This window comes from Eumetopias jubatus, unplaced genomic scaffold (genome assembly GCF_037043125.1).
Source record: "Eumetopias jubatus isolate StellerSeaLion01/CBP00866 unplaced genomic scaffold, mEumJub1_p1.0 scaffold_1, whole genome shotgun sequence".
NCBI lineage: Eukaryota > Metazoa > Chordata > Mammalia > Carnivora > Otariidae > Eumetopias > Eumetopias jubatus.
In genome coordinates, this window is record NW_028274807.1 from 141,207,860 (window position 1) to 141,224,215 (window position 16,356).

Below are 16,356 nucleotides of genomic sequence, written 5' to 3' on the forward strand. Positions count from 1 at the left end.
ACAGTGCCTCAGGGCTAGAAACAACTGTGAAAACTCTAGGTGATCTTTCCTTGGTAGATAGGTCTTTTCTTGATAAATAGAGATGTTTCCAAGTACTCCTAGGGTAATTTGAAATAGTCTACAGGTTCTATGCACTCAATTGTATTTTTCCAAAATTCAAATGTTGAAGTCCTAATCCCCAGTGTTATGGTATTGGGAGTTATTTAGGATTAGGTGAGATCATGAGGGTGGAGCTGTCATGATGGGGTTTGTTCCCCGGTAAGAAGAGACCAGATAGCCATGTGAGAACACAGCAAGAAGATGGTTGTCTGCAAGCCAGGAAGACCGTTCTCACTAGAAACCAAATTGGCCAGCACCTTGATCTTGGATTCCCCAGCCTCCAGAATTGTGAGAAATAAATGTTTGTGATTTAAGGCATCTAGTCAATGCTATTTTGTATAAGACAGCCTGGACTGACTAAGACAACAAGTTTCTGCAGGGCCCAGTCCTGGCCTCTCTCCAGGCCATTGTCACATTCTTGTCCTCCCATTACTCTGACACTCTAGTCCCAGTAGCTTCATTCTGTTTCTCCAGTGAAACAAGTCCCTCTAGTTCAGCACTTTAATAAATGCTGTTTCCATTGCCTTGTACTCTGTGGTAGACAAAATAATGGTCCTCAAAGATATCCATGTCCTAATCCCTAAAACCTGTGAGTATGTGACTTTAATGACAAGGACACTTTGCAAATGTGATTAAATTAAGGATCTTGAGACAAGAAGATTATCTTGGATTATCCAGGTGAACCAATGTAATCACATGGAAGGGAGGAAGTTTGGAATCAGAGAGAAGATATGACTTATAAGAGGAGGCAGGATGTTCAGAATCAGAGGAAAGGAGACATGACCACAGAAACAGAGCTCAGAGTGATGTCATTACTAGAAGAGGGCCCTGAGCCAAGGCATGTGGCAGTCTCTAGAACCTAGAAAAAGTGATCCTTTCCTTTAACAGATTCTGCCCTAGAGCCTCCAGAAGTAATGAAGCCCTGCTGACTCATTCTGAACCCCAGAATTGTAAGATAATAAATTATATATATTTAAGCCACTGTTTGTGGTAATGTGTTACAGCCGCAAGAGGAAACTTCCCTCTTCATTTTAACTCTTATTGATCCTTCAGATTTTGATTCAAATATCACTTCCTCAGGGAAGAAAATATCACTTCCCTTCCACTTTGACCACAGAGTCATAAAAAAAATGCCCCTGTTACATTTTCACAGCATCCCATACTTTTCCTTTGAGACACTTAATACTCTTAGATAATTTGATTAATAACTGTGTAACCCCCAGCACTAGAACTTCCATGAGGGCAGAGTCTATGCTGTGTTTTTTCACCATTAAATTCCTAGCATCTCACACTGTAATATCATAAGCACTCAATAAATAGTTATTTAGTGAACAAATAAATGCATGAAGGAAGTAATTAATATAGGATATGAAAATGACTTTATAGCTCTAAAAGGGACATATAAATATTGCTGTTATAATTTTAACTGATTAGACTTTGAAATGAAAATCAATGCTATCTATAAAAGGCAGCCTAATAGTCTATGGGGCATTATTTCTATATTTAAAGGGCATCAGAAGCTTATAGTCAGAAATAGTTGCTGGTTAATGAGAAGTTGGAAACTCTCTCCTACTTCCTATCTTATCTTCACTCTTCTCTTTCTAAGTCATGGCCTTTCCTTGTTTCCATCAGTTCAAATATATGAAATTGCTCTTATAACTCTTATTAGTCAAGACAATCCTTGCTGTGGTATAGTAACAAACCCCCAAATCTCAGTGGTTTCAGACACAGATAAAATGACTTCTTGTTCTTGTGAAGTCTGAAGAGGGTCAGCAGAGTTGCCTTCCATCTGGCAATTCAAGAATTCAGGTTCCCTTCATCTTGTGATGTCACCATTTCAACCTGTGGCTTCCAAGGCTATCGTGTCAAGACAAAGCTCGAAGAACTCACAGTCCTTACCTACCTTCATCCAGACGTCATTGCTATCACTTCCACTCATGGTCATTGACCTAAATTGACACCTGGGGCCAACCCGACTGCAAGGTCTGAGAAATGTAAGGGCCACGGGCAGTATTCGGTGAACATTGCTGTATTGTCCACAGCGGCTATATATATTGTTTTGGGCAATGTTTCATTGCTTATAAGGAAATTGAAATGTTGCTTCCCAGATAATATTTTAATGCATGTAAAAGTTCCAGCTCTTCAAAGAAGCAGTGAAGTGACTCATTTTGTAAAGAATCTTTTGTCAATAATCACTTCAAATCTGTCTCTTTTTACACTGGCTTTTCTTAAAATGGTATAATCATTGATGTGCTAGAGCTGGCTCCAATTGGCTCAGGAAGCTGATTTGGCACATCTCTTGCAACTCCCAAGTTCATGTTGTGTAGCTTGAATTTGGTCAGAGTGGGGATTATCTACACTATAGAAGTCAGCAAATGCTACAAATCAGGACTTTCTTCATTTTTTTCAAAGAGCCGATTATTAAACATTTACAAGTATACCACTGTATACACTGGTAGTTAAATGATTGTTTGGCCCTAGAAATCAGCTTGTTGCATGGTACTATAATAATTGAGTTCTGAAATTTTAAAACCAAATTATGTTTTTGTGCTTTTGTGTCTGTGCACACACACATGCGCATGTGCTCATGGTTTGCAATGCAGTGTGGTAGAGGGCTCTAGAAGAAGGGTTAGGAAACCAAAGGTCTATTCCAGATTCTGCCAAAATCATTCATGAGACCTTAGCCGAAATGCTCAATCTCTCTCAAACACGGGTTTGTTTGTTTGTTTGTTTTATATAAAGTTAGGGAATTGTACCAGCTGACCTCTTGTCCTGTTCTGATATTTAGGATTCAAGTCCCAGGCTGAGTTAAGTCATAATTATCAAACTCTGCATTAAGATTGAAGCCACATAAAAGCACCTAATTCTTTCAGGGTCAGAATATTGTAATTCATTCCTACATGATTCTGTTAGGGTTTGTGTTTGCTCTGTAAGAAGTACATGGGTACAGCACAAAAATTTGTATGAAAGAATGGTGCTCTGTTACTATAAATTAAGTGAAAGATTTGCATTGCAAGGGATTCACGTCGTAAGCTCTGTCATCTTGAGGATTAATCTACTACAACTGTAGCATTTTCTTTCTTTTTAGATAATGCTTTTATATCAGCTTTTATTCCACTTATCTATTGCTGCTTAACAAATCACCGCTAAAATCAGCGACTTAAAACGTAAACTACTTTACTGCATTTCACAACTTTCTGGGTCAGGAATTCAGATGTATGGAATCCAATAGGGTTGCCAGATAGTAATCAGCTGGCAGCTAAGCTCATCTGGAGGATCCAAGGCATCTTTATTTACTAGATTGGTGCCTTGACAGGAATGGATAGAGGACTAGGCTCACTCTGGCCCATCTCTTACACTCCAGCAAGGTGGTCAGACTGCCACATGGTGACTCAGGGTTCCCAGAAACCAAAGCTGAAACTGCCAGTCCTCCAACAGTCTAGCTCCAAAACTGCCATGGTGTCACTGGTGGCATATTCTACTGGTCAAAGCAGTCACAGGCCTGTCCAGATTCAGTAGGAACTGGATCAAATAATTTGTGGCCACTTTTAATCTATAAAATCAAGACCTATCTTAAATGCTATCAGAGCTTCTTGAAGACCCTCTGTAATCCTGTTCTCCCCTAAATACACAACTGCACCCACAAACAGTAGAGAGATCAACTACCACTACGTTGTGCCTTGCTCCTCTATATAAACCTTGCAACATTTCGCACAGTCTTGGTATATACTAGTTTGCACAAAAATATGTTAATTGTATCAGTACATTTAAAAATGTTGTCAGTCTACAAAATTGTATAGGTTATGGCTAGTGTATTAGTCAAGGTTCTCCAGAGAAACAGGACTACTAGGATGTATTTTTATATATATAAACATATATATATAAGATATATATACATAAGTGTTTAAGTATAAGATATATACATAAGTATATATAAATGTATATTTGTATAATATATATATCCTGTATATATCTTACATATATACATTACATATAAGATATATGTATATATACACATACATATATCTAAGATATATGTATATATATATATACATATATATGTGTATATATATGTGTGTGTGTGTATATATATATATATAACATATATATAAGATATATGTATGGGTATATATATATATCCTATTGGTTCAGTTTCTCTGGAGAACCTTGACAAACAGACTAGCCATAAGGTACATCTTATGGCTATCTTATCTTATATATCTCATATTTATGTATATAAATAAACATATCAGATCTATATGAAGACATTTATTATAAGATATATAAGATATATCCAGTTATAAAGGCTAAAAAGTTTCGCCATCTGCCCTCTGTAAGCTGGACACCTAGGAAAGCCAGTGGTATAGTTTGAAGGCTTGTAAATTACAGTCAATTACATAGCATTCTTCACCTATCAGGTCGATAAAAAACTTAAAAACTGGACAACGTTGGGGTGCTTGGGTGGTTCAGTCAGTTAAGCATCTGACTCTTGATCTCAACTCAGGTCATGCCCTGAGGGTAGTGAGTTTTAGCCCCACATTGGGCTCCATGCTGGGCATGGAGACTACTTTTAAAAAAAAGTAAAAACTGGGCAATATTTTTAGCAATAATGTGAAGAAATGGGAATTTCTGGTAAAACTGAATTTGGTATAGGTTGCAGGCCAATTCAGTGGTATTTATTGAAACAAAAAACTACATACCTTCTGTGACCCAGTAATTTCAGTTCTCACCAAACCTCCCTTATTCTGTACAAAATGAAACACTTTAATATTGTCAGAATTATTGACAAAGTCACACATTTTACCGTATTTTTTATTATCAGTTAAATAAAATGCTCAAGTTACTAGCCATGACCTACACATTTTGGCAGGAAGGTATCATTTTTAATGTATTAATAAATTGACATGTTTTGCACAATTACATAAGGAACCACATTTAAAATTACAAAGATTATGTACCATTATTCATAGGCATGAAAGAAACCAAAAACAACCTAAATGACCTTAAATAGTAGAGGTATTAAACAAGATGTACTGTAGTCTTAGTCAAAAGGATAGGATAGACTTATGTGTATTAACATGGAATGGTCTCCAGGACAAATTGTTTAGTGAAGAAGAACATGGTGGAACATTATATACAATGGAAAACTCTTTAAGTTAAACAAATAGACGCAAAATTTGTTATGATTTTGTAAATAATGATATATAAATGCAAAGAATAGGGTCCGGAAGGACATTTACAAAGCTGTCAACGGTGGTGACGGGAGACGTATTGAGAGTGGGGTCAGAAAGCAAAGCAAGGATTGAAGGGACTTTAGCCTCATCTGTAATCTTTTAATCTCTATGAATACAATATATTATTGTAAAAATAATTGTTAAAAATTAGCCACAAAATTTTTTATTTCAAAAATTTGAAACACGTAGATTACTATTAGTAACAAGACGAGGTATATTTTTTAAGTGGACAAAATAAATTTTAGATCATTACATGTAGCTTAACTTCATTTGGGTAAAAAGAGAGAGAAAGACTGTTATCTAGATACATATTGCATTTAGGTGACAAATACATGAAACGGAAAGATTCCTACTGACTGTTAATGAAGGTGACTTTGTGTGGGAAAGGGGTTAAGGTGAGAGGCAGAGCAGGCAGGGGGAGATTTACTTATTTTAATATGCTTCGGTACTGTTTTAATTTTTATAATGAGCATGTACTACTCTTTCGATTAAAATTCCAATTAAAACAGTAAATTCAGCGGTGGCCTACATGGCTAGTTATAAAACATCCAGAATTTCACAACTAAACCATAGATTATTTCCAGGTCTCACTTTTGTTTAAAAGATGGAAGCATTTGTTGGGGTGCCTGGGTGGCTCAGTCGTGAAGCGATTGCCTTCGGCTCAGGTCATGATCCCAGGGTCCTGGGATCTGGCTCTGTGCATACGGCTCCTTGCTTGGCGGGAAGCCTGCTTCTCCCTCTCCCACTGCCCCTGCTTGTGTTCCTGCTCTTGCTGTGTCTCTCTCTGTCAAATAAATAAATAAAATCTTAAAAAAAAAAAGATGGAAGCATTTGTATCTAAGGGATTGACTTGAAGTTCATGTGTTCAGTCAATAGGCAACAGCCTCCATGGTTTACATGTGCACTGATTAGCCTTCTTCATTAGGAACGTAGGGAATAGGCATATGCAATTTTTTTTCTCTAAGAGTTGGGGACAATGACCTAAGAGGGACACATTACATTTCATTATCATTATTGGTTTGTAACTCTCCAGGCAAAGGGTGTAAAAGCTGAATAACCTGATCCCAACCAAATTTTAAAGCCTGTACCAGAAGAGACTGTACTAATTGTTCAATCACGTTTTTATTAACATAGGCATGAAGGGGTAAGTATATAAACTGACACCATTACTGTCCCACACCTTTGTGCCCAAAAGAAAAACAAAAGAAAAAGGTTTTACAAAAAAAGTCTGTTTTGATGGTATCAAACGTGGTAGGAAGAACCTCTTCCTTTTAGTCGTTTCCTGTTTGTCAGCTTTCTATCTAGGTGTCAGGTTTAAATTTGGAACATGCAATATGCAGTGAATTTATCTCAAGCAAAGGAAAAAAAAAAGAGAAGAAACAAAACTTCAGATTAACCACCTGAAAACAAAATATATTTCGCATATAAAATAATGTTACTTTTTCTAGTTATAAAAGCCATTGTGCTATAAATGGAGTTAATTTGCATAATGCCAATCAGTGCCATAAACAAATATAGCTCTAATTGTTTATGAATTGTTATACTGTGATTTGAAGCTTGATTTGGGAAATGCTGACATTAACAGATTATAAAATAAAATTAATGATGAAAAGTGTTAGATTCCAAAATCAGGAGAAGTCAAAAGTGAAATATCAAGAGCAAAATTAATGTAAGAATCTCCAAAGACAATGATGAGAAATGAAAGAATATTCTAACAGAAAACAAGGAATACAAAGCACTGATTAAATCATATGACTGGTATAAGGATTCATTCTTACCTAATATATGAAGAAAAGGAAGAGAGGAAATCACTATTAGACCCCCTAATGATTGACCCAAGGAGGAGTGAAAGAGAATTCTCTCAGTGAATGTGTGTATCTACCTTAACAGTACGGAGGACAGCCACACCTGGATTTTCCAATACAGTGCCTATTGATTTATTTTTAATTGTGATATCAGTGACACCATAAGAATGCACAAACCTTAAGTGCATAGCACAATTAATTTTTACATATGTATGCATCCATGTACCATCACCCAGACCAAGATAAAAAATATTCATCATCTTAGAAGATTTTCTTAAGCCTCTTTCCAGTCAATTCCTCTTCCCTTAGAAGTAGCCAGCCACTCCTATAACCCTTACCATTGTAGCTTAATTTTCATGTCCTTGAACTACTTAATATAAATGGAATAATACAGTATGTAGTCTTTTGTGTCTGGTTTCTTTTTTTTTTTTTTTTTTGCTTTATGTATTTTTTCTTTTTTAAAATTTTTATTGTTATGTTAATCACCATACATTACATCATTAGTTTTTGATGTAGTGTTCCATGATTCATTGTTTGTGCATAACACCCAGTGCTCCACGCAGAACGTGCCCTCTTTAATACCCATCACCAGGCTAACCCATCCCCCCACCCTCCTCCCCTCTAGAACCCTCAGTTTGTTCTTCAGAGTCCATCATCTCTCATGGTTCATCTCCCCCTCCGATTTCTGCCCCTCTTCATTCTTCCCCTCCTGCTATCTTCTTTTTTTTTCTTAAGATATATTGCATTATTTGTTTCAGAGGTACAGATCTGTGATTCAACAGTCTTGCACAATTCACAGTGCTCACCATAGCACATACCCTCCCCAATGTCTATCACCCTTGCTGAATGACATTTGCATTGTTCCCATTTTGAGATCATAATGAATGAAGCTACTGTGATCGTTCTTTAAAAGTGTTATGGTTCACCATAGGTGGTCGAGTATGGTTCCTATCGATCATAGAACCTGTGAATTAAAGAGAAAGGCTTCTCAGCCTATAATGGTGGAACCAAGATTGGATGGCCAAAATAGACAATCCCATCCAAAAAGGGAAGGAACAGAAAGTACATAGCAATCATAGGCCCATAGCAATTCTGAAATCCACTCTGGCACATGGCACCACTTTAATCCCTTGATTGGGACGCAGTTCTCCCTGTGAATGGATTATTCTTGTTTCTTGGCTTTGGTCTTTGGGCTCTTGACTCCTCCCTTTGAATCATCATTTCTCATCCAAGTCTGTGTTTGCAGCAATGTAGCTTTCTTAGCCTGCTTCCCACTCATAGAAGTTAATTTTGTGCTATCTCTGTCTCTTTCATTCCAAGCTGTCTTGATTCCTTTAACAACTTTGTGGGTTTCTTATATCAATTCATAATAAACTCCAATAAACAAAGTCATACTCACATTCTTTCTTTTTTTTTTAAAGATTTTATTTATTTATTTGACAGAGAAAGACACAGCGAGAGCAGGAACACAAGCAGGGGCAGTGGGAGAGGGAGAAGCAGGTCTCCGGCTGAGCAGGGAGCCCGATGCGGGACTCAATCCCAGGACCCTGGGATCATGACCTGAGCCAAAGGCAGACGCTTAATGCCTGAGCCACCCAGGCACCCTCACATTTCTTTCTGAGACAAGTCCTTTTATACTTGGCCATGTATAAGGCTGCTATAGAAAAATACCCTCAAAATTCTGAAAGCTTTATCATTTAACTGAGAGGACATATAAAAGCCTACCCTAAACCTTTCTGAAATCCTCATAAACAGTCTTACAGCTACATCTGTGAGATATTTACCCTGAAGCTATACTCTACTGATGACTCTGGATTTGATCTTACTATTTATTACTTTGAAAATCTTTTACTGGGAGACACTGGGGATAGAAAACAGTTTTATTTTCAAGCCCCACAGGTCCTGGATATATTATAATCCTCTAAATTTGACTCAAAAATGTAATAGTTTCTTCTTCATTTCCTCTCTCTTTCTTAAGTTATCATAATCACTAGAAGAAGCCAGTTGGCACTTTCTGCACTCTGCCTGGAGATCTCCACAACCAAGCCCATGAGCACCTTAAGTTTTACCCTTTTGAATTTCCAAGTCTCCAGAGGCAACACTTTTGACAAACTGTGCCACTACATAGCAATCATCCTTTCTTCCTCATCTTCAGATAACATTTACCTCAGTGTCATAGGATCACTCAGCAGTGGCCTCTTGAGGCACTTTGAGATTATATTTACAATATTTTTAAGGCCCTACCAGCATCCACCCAGTCCCAAAGCCAATGTCACATACTTAAGATTTTTGTTGTAGAGCACTTCCTTTCCATTTGCTGCACAAAAACTGCACCAAAATGTAATGGCTTCAAACAATAGCAATGTAATTATACTTCATTATTTTGTGGGTCAGGAATTTGGGTAGGACTTAGTAGAGTGATTTTTCTGATCTATATGACATTGACTGAGGTCACTCAGAGGTTTTCAGCTGTGGCAACAGGGTTGGTTTGGAGAATCCAAGCAGCCTCCCCACATGTCTGAAGTACTTTGTTGTGGGTGGCTGGAAGTCTGGCCTGAACTGGAGTGCCTGCACATGGTTCAAATCTCTAGATGACTCTGGTATGTGTCAAAATTATTCAGAAGAGTGTCCTCAAAGACAGGGATAAAGAGATTATGTCATCCACAGGGACTTCTCTGGCTTAGACTACTCCAAAGAATGAAAGAGGTCATTTGTTTCATGCCCCAGAGAATCATTCTGTTTAAGACCAGCTCTAAATTTAAGAGGAACTTCACGTTAGTGTATGTTTTGCTCCTAATTAGAATGCCTATAGACAATGAGGCCAGCCAAATTATGGTTCCAAGGAGCACATTTTAAAATGTGTGTGGTGCTCTGAAGGAAACATGCTCTTATTTTTGAAGCTGGTCAAAACATTGAAAATCTTAAACCTTAAAATCTGAGGTTTCCTGGGAAAGATATCTTAGTTTCCCAAACCCCAAGCCCCTCTCTCTTTCAATCTATTTGTGTTTGTTCTCTCCTAGGTCTGCAGATGGGCAAGCAATAGGGTTGAAATATACCCAATGAGGACATGGCACTCTCCTTCAGGAGGCATGGCCAACCCAATGAAGATCAAGTTTGCTTTTCTGAAATCTCTTTTATGAGAATAAATCTCTGTCTTGATCACTTTTCACCATCTTCCTTTCAACTATTTTTCTCGCAAATGTTGTTCTGAGATTACGAACTCATCAGTGACGCTGCTAGGGCTGAATTTTCTCAGGAAGTTTCTGGTTAACTCGGGCTTTCCAGGAAAGTAAAAATAAGCTTGAGAACTAAAGTGTCCTCAATCTAAGTGGGGCCATGGTGATAAATCATGGTCATTCTTATTCATTAAACGGAGATTATATTATTAGCATGGAGTTGGGAGTTTATTTTATAGAAGAGTAACTAAATATGAACTGACAAGACTGGTTAAAAACATGAGAATGTTATGCTACTTTGTCTAACAAACCAGTGGTATTTGTTTTTTATCTCATTTTCTTGCTATCAAAAACCCTTGGCATTTGCCTTTCTGGTGTCATACCCAGACCAAGAGAGAAGAAGCAATTTGGGGCTATGTATTTACAATGGGAGGCACTTAAAGAACAAGGTTGCCACTCAGGGGTCCTCAAGCTTGTCTTAGTGTCCATACAGAACCACACCTAGGAGAACGCCTTCACCCACATCTCTGAAGAAAGAAGATAGCAGAAAGCTCATGACGGAAGAAACATTTTCTGAATGAGAGAAATGTTTTGTTCATTTTCAGTCCTTGGTCTACATCATAAAGAAGACTTGTAGGATATTAATACCAATTGCACCATGTTAATATAAGATCAGAGCTAACACTGATCTAGGAGTGAGGACTTACTACCTTTCATGATGGATCAAAATTTGAGCATATCTTTACTTCAAAACAACATGCAGTTACAGATAAACTATACTTTAGTCTCTCTTTCAGTCACAGTACCCTATACATCAAAGCTAACAACTCACTGAGATAGAAAAATTAGTCTCCGAAGAGATGGTGAGCCAGGTTCTAAATTAACAGATTTCACTTGGGTCAGAGAACAGCAGCAAAACTAAAAGCCAGCTGGACAGTTTATTGCTATTATAACTATAATAATAGTTATTATTATTATTTTGAGTTACCAGTGTGCTCGGAAGGCTCAATGTATTTAATTAACCTTTCAGAAGACAAGTCTAAAATGTCTGGCTTTGTCCTAATGAAGTTACAGCTGTGGTTAAAATCTGATAGAGCTCTGTTCCCTTTCTAATTTCATGAGAAACTGATCCATTTGTAAAATGCCTCCACTTCACTCATTCATTTATAACTGAAGTGATGCACTAATCCACTCAGGAAACAAATCTTGTGATACACAGGAGATCAATTGTTTTATGAAATAAAATTAAAAGTGTAAATGCGGTTAACATTTTAAATGTATGTCAATTGAAAGTACTCCTTGAACTCATTTGACCAAGTATATTTTTTTTTCCATTTTTTGAAATCACACCTGTGCTAAGACATGCACTCTCTTCCTCTATCTGGTAAGCACAAGGTGTGGGAACTTGTGCAATAGATAATTAATCTCTATTGCTATCTATAGTTTCATAGTTAACACTGTCTTAGCAGAAGTGTGAAAACACATTCACACCTTTGAAAATGGATGATTAACTAATCAAATGACAATATGAATGTTAGACAGAAATACAGAAATGACTGCAAGGCAGAGCTATTTATGATTATAACATTCTATTTAATTTTTAAGGGTGGATTGTTCAGTGTAATCTGTGCTCCTCAAACATCCATGCAGATTCTCAACTTTTTAATTGCATAAGTTCTCAAAAAAGAATAAATAAAATTTCATATTCTTCCCTAATTAAGCAATTTTTAATATGAGAGGTTAAGAAGGCGAAGAGAGGTATATTTCAAGACCATAGACAAGGAGGAGCGAAGAAAGGAGAATCACATTTGAGTGAATCATCAAGTTATTTTTTACTCTCGACATTGTCATTTCCATTTAAAATGCAGACTAAGCTGAATAAATAATTGAATAGCTAGTTCTCTTTTGATAGTCTGATGTATAAAAATCCAAACTGGGAGGTAGGCCCATGTTCATTATTTTGTTAATTTCCTATGTTTACCTGTGTGTTCTCTTTAAGTAATGATAATCAGGAAAAGGCAGAAACACTGTTGAAGGAATGCAGATCTAATTACTAGGGATTCAAAACCAGGATTCTGGGTACATTGTATTAAAAGCCTTTAGAAAAAAATATTTACCCATATTTATATTTTTAAAGCCAAAGTGATATACACTTTGCAACACATATCACTTACTGCCTTATAGTGTGGTATTTTAAAGATATGTTATCTCCTCTGTAATGCCTTGAGATCTGGCTACATGTCTGACTCATTATCCCAGCTCAATTTAGCCCAGTGCTTTATACTGAGTGGACAACCCTGTCTATTGAATCAAGCCTAAATAGTAAATGAGGAGACAAAAGTTGTTATAAAGTTGCATTTTCATGGACTTTCATACATTTTCTTTTTTTTTTTAAGATTTTATTTATTTATTTATTTATTTATTTATTTGAAAGAGAGAGACATAGCGAGAGAGGGAACACAAGCAGGGGGAGTGGGAGAGGGAGAAGCAGGTTTTCCGCTGAGCAGGGAGCCCGATGTGGGGCTTGATCCCAGGACCCTGGGATCATGACCTGAGTCGAAGGCAGACGCTTAACGACTGAGCCACCCAGGCACCCCGACTTTCATACGTTTTCAAAATCTTGACTCTTTAAAGAGTAAAAAACATGATTTTTTTCAATTCATAAATCAGCTGCACAATTTTTTGTTACATACAAAAAAATTTCTATTAATTAGCAATAGTTTATCAGCACCAAATAAATCCACTGTCAGCTGTTCAACCTTTTAGTTCCTATTGCCCTACCTTGAATGTGGGTGTGTGTGTAGGTGTACGCATACATCATTCTCCCCCTCCAAGCTGGCTTCTGTCTCCATTTTTTTTTTTTTTACTGAAATCGTTCTGAAAAGGTCTTCCCCATCTTTCTTTACCTTGACTTTGCATTAACATTTGACACCACTAAATAATCCTTCCTTTTTGAAACATTGCCTTCTCTTGTTTTCCATGCCAAGACATGTTCTTAATTTTCCTCCAGCATCTCTTCTTGGGAGATCTCACTTACTCCTGTAGATTCAGTTACTATGAATATATTCTTCTGCCTGCCAAGTTTAAGCCTCTAGCCCAAATATCTCTTCTCACCTTCAATTCCATATACGTATCTGAAAGTATGTACACACACACCACTACACACATGCATGCCCCCCCCCACACACACACTCGGTATCACACACCTGTCCCCCACACCTACTCCTTCACTATGTTTCCCTCTCTCAGTAACATCAGTTACCCAAGTAGAAATCTGGATCTCATCCTTTACCCTTCCTCTTGTACCTCCACATCTAATCTCTCAACATATCCTATTCATTCTACCTCCCAATGTATCTCAGATTCATCTACTCCTATCCATCACAGTCAGGGCAACCATTATTCTGACTCATTTATTACAACATCCTACTAGCTAGTCTTCTTGTCTCCAGTCTTGCTCCCTTTGGTTCCTTTTCATACTGTACTCAAACAGATTTTCTGCAGCGGTCATTACACTTTTTTGCTTACAAACCCCCTTAGAATTTTTTGAAAAATATATGTACTTTCTTACTTTTTTGTAAGTTCACATAAAATTATTTTACTATAAAAATTAGATAATTACAAAGAGTGGAATATATATAACACTGATACAAAAAATAAAACAGCTGTGTCCTTTTTTGAATATATCCAAATGAATCTAAATGATAAGATTTGATACCTCTCATTGTTCTCTTAAAAATACATGAACAAGTTCCTCTCTATCAACAGGAAATGGGTTTGATTTTTTTCCTTGAACTTGTATTTCCACACCATTTTTTTCCCCACAGTTTTTATCCTAAAGAATAATTTTTAATTTTTAGTCTTGGTTGATTATCCTATCACAATGCAGAAAAACATACATATAAGTCAAAATGTTTAAAAATTTCCTGTGACCATAAGGTTGTACGGATTATTAAGTTCTTACAGATTGAGTTACTGTTATACTTACTTTACAATATAACCGATGAAAACAGCATAAATATATTACATATTTAGAAAAATATTTATTACACATGAAAGTAAAATTTTATAAGAAAACCACCTCTTAATGAGATAGATAAGTCTTGTGTCTGTGGATAAACATTATATATCTCTAGAATGATAAAGAATTCACAATAAATTCTATACCCATATTTGGCCTTACAGATATAATTTTTGAGAAGCTTTGATTCCATAAATAACTATGTGGGTCAGGAAGGAACTTTATTATAGCAATGACAGTCATTTCCTTAAACTCTTTTCAAGCAATATGCCAAAAAAAACATGATATAATATATAATATATTATATAATTATATTTATATATATATAATGTAAATATAAATATATAATATATCATGTGTTTTTTTACATTGCTATATCAATTGAAAACATGATTAGATCCTCCTTCATCTTATACAAAGCACACAACTGCACACCCCTTAACTTGAGAAAGGACATATTACCAGTTATTAGTGTTATTTTCTTGGCCAATGCCTGAGAGTATACCAAAAAAGCTTTAACAAACCTTATTAGGAATTCTCCTGAGGACTCACCTACTCCAAGCCCATTAGCCTCAGCCATGAGCTTAGGGCAAATTTTGTTAAAGCCACACACACTCAGGACGCACCCAGCTTCCAGGTACATAGCAGCCACCATGTGCCCCGCCAAGCCACTAAACCACACCCAGCCACCCACTTCCAGCTATTGTCACACTCTATAAGGAGTCTCGCACCGCAGGCTGCCCCACAGCACTTCAGGGGATCTATAATAGGACTACTAGCCCAGCTCAAGTTTGCTAACACCACTGGCCTGCTCCCAAGTTCCTGGTGGGCACATCCCCTAAAGGCTGGTCTGGCTGGGTCCCACTAACACCACAGAGAGAAAGCACAGCCCAAAACAGGCAGAGAGTCAGTGCAGATGACTGAACTGAAAGGAAAACTAACTCTGACACAATAGCAGGACATAAGCAAGACACGTCAGATACCTTCCAAAGTGCCAGTCACTGGTAGACAGAAGACACTGCACTGGAGGGCACTCTTCTGCATGATGTTACTCCTTTTTTTCTTCTTTTAAGATTTTATTCATTTATTTGAGACGGAGAGAGAGAGAGCGTGAGCGGGGGGTGGAGGGGCAGAGGAAAAGGGAGAAGCAGACTCCCCACCAAGCAGGGAGCCTGAGGTGGGCTCTATCCCAGGACCCTGAGATCATGACCTGAGCTGAAGGCAGACACTTAACTGAATGAGCTGCCCAGGTACCGCATAAAGTCACTACTTTCAAAAGCAGAAGACATACCTGACTCTCTTAACACACAGAAACAGAGAGAGGCAGGCAAAATGAGGAGACAGAGAAATTTATCCCAAATGAAAGAACAGGACAAGGCTACAACCAGAGATCTAAGTGAAACAGATACAAGTAACTTGCCTGATAGAGAATTTAAAGCAATGGTCATAAGGATACTCACGGGACTTGAGAAAAGAGTGGAAGACAGGAGTGACACCCTTAACACAGAGATGAGGAATAACGTAGCAGAGATGAAGGGCTCAATAAATGAAATGAGGAACACGCTTGATGGAATGGGCAGCAGGATGGAAGAAGCACAGGAACAAATCAGTGACCTGGAAGAAGAGAAATGGAAAGTAATCAAGCTGAGCAAAAGAGAGAGAAAAGAATTATGCAAGATAAGAATAGACTTGGGGAACTCAGTGACTCTATCACATGTAATAACATTCGTATTATAGGAGTCCCAGAAGAGGAAAAGAGAGAAAAGGGGGCAAAAAATTTATTTGAAGAAATAATAGCTGAAAACTTCCTGAATCTGGGGAAGGAACAGATATCCAGATCCAGGAGGCACAGAGAACTGCCAACAGAATCAACAAAAGCAGACAGACACTAAGATGTATTCTCATCAAATTTGCAAAATATAGTGATACAGAAAAACTTTTAAAGGCACCAAGATAAAAGAAGTCATTAACTTACAAGGGAAAACCCACAAGGCTAGCAGGAGATTTTTCAACAGAAACTT

The 16,356-nt window shown here is 37.2% G+C and overlaps 1 long non-coding RNA gene across 1 annotated transcript in view; it reads left to right on the forward strand.

The window, feature by feature from the left end:
- Positions 1-10,450, forward strand: part of LOC148165069 (uncharacterized) — a 54,016-nt gene extending 43,566 nt beyond the window's left edge. Inside the window, exon 3 of the long non-coding RNA XR_015767805.1 lies at positions 10,159-10,450. This is a non-coding gene — a long non-coding RNA (uncharacterized LOC148165069). The remainder of the gene's footprint in view (positions 1-10,158) is intronic.
- The last annotated feature ends 5,906 nt before the right edge of the window (positions 10,451-16,356 follow it).